The sequence below is a fragment of the Halyomorpha halys genome, unplaced genomic scaffold, assembly GCF_000696795.3.
Source record: "Halyomorpha halys isolate HHAL.00 unplaced genomic scaffold, Hhal_1.1 Scaffold193.1, whole genome shotgun sequence".
Lineage (NCBI taxonomy): Eukaryota > Metazoa > Arthropoda > Insecta > Hemiptera > Pentatomidae > Halyomorpha > Halyomorpha halys.
Genome location: NW_027111132.1, coordinates 784,478 through 785,106, shown reverse-complemented (window position 1 = coordinate 785,106; position 629 = coordinate 784,478).

Genomic DNA, 629 nt, shown 5'->3' with positions numbered 1-629 from the left:
CGCATTTTCTCTGTGATAAGGTTGAATTGGGCTAACAACATAGCTGCGTACTGCCCATTTGTCTGCGTAGGCCGTTTCCTCTCCCTAAATAGGTGAAACACATCTTCTTCGGGGGTCCACCTGCCCCCTCCGTATGCCTTCTTCAATCTTTCCTTCACAGTGGACCACGATGTTTCCTCATCTGCCTGGATCTGGTTTAACACGCTCCGCTTGACTCGACAGATGAGGGCCGCTTTTAATGATATGGCGTCGGCTCTTTCGAGAAGGTTATCGGACACTTTAGCTTCCAGTCCTTACAATCCTTCAATCCTTACAATCGAAAATCCTTCGTAAAATCCACAATGCTTCTTACTTTCTCACAAATAAAATCATACATAAAGAACTTAATGTTCCCTAAGTAACCGATCTAGTCCGAACCAGATATCTTTCTTTCCATTATAAACTCCCAAACCACTCAAACCTCCTAGATTCTAACCTAGTGAGACCAGCTAATGTAAAATGTCATTAGAGTGCTACCAATGGGTAGTTTCTCTATATGCCTGTAACACTCCAATTTAACTTAGATCAGATTTACTAAATGTATTATAATGTACAGTTGTAAATAGCAATACATAAATATTTTAAAAAAA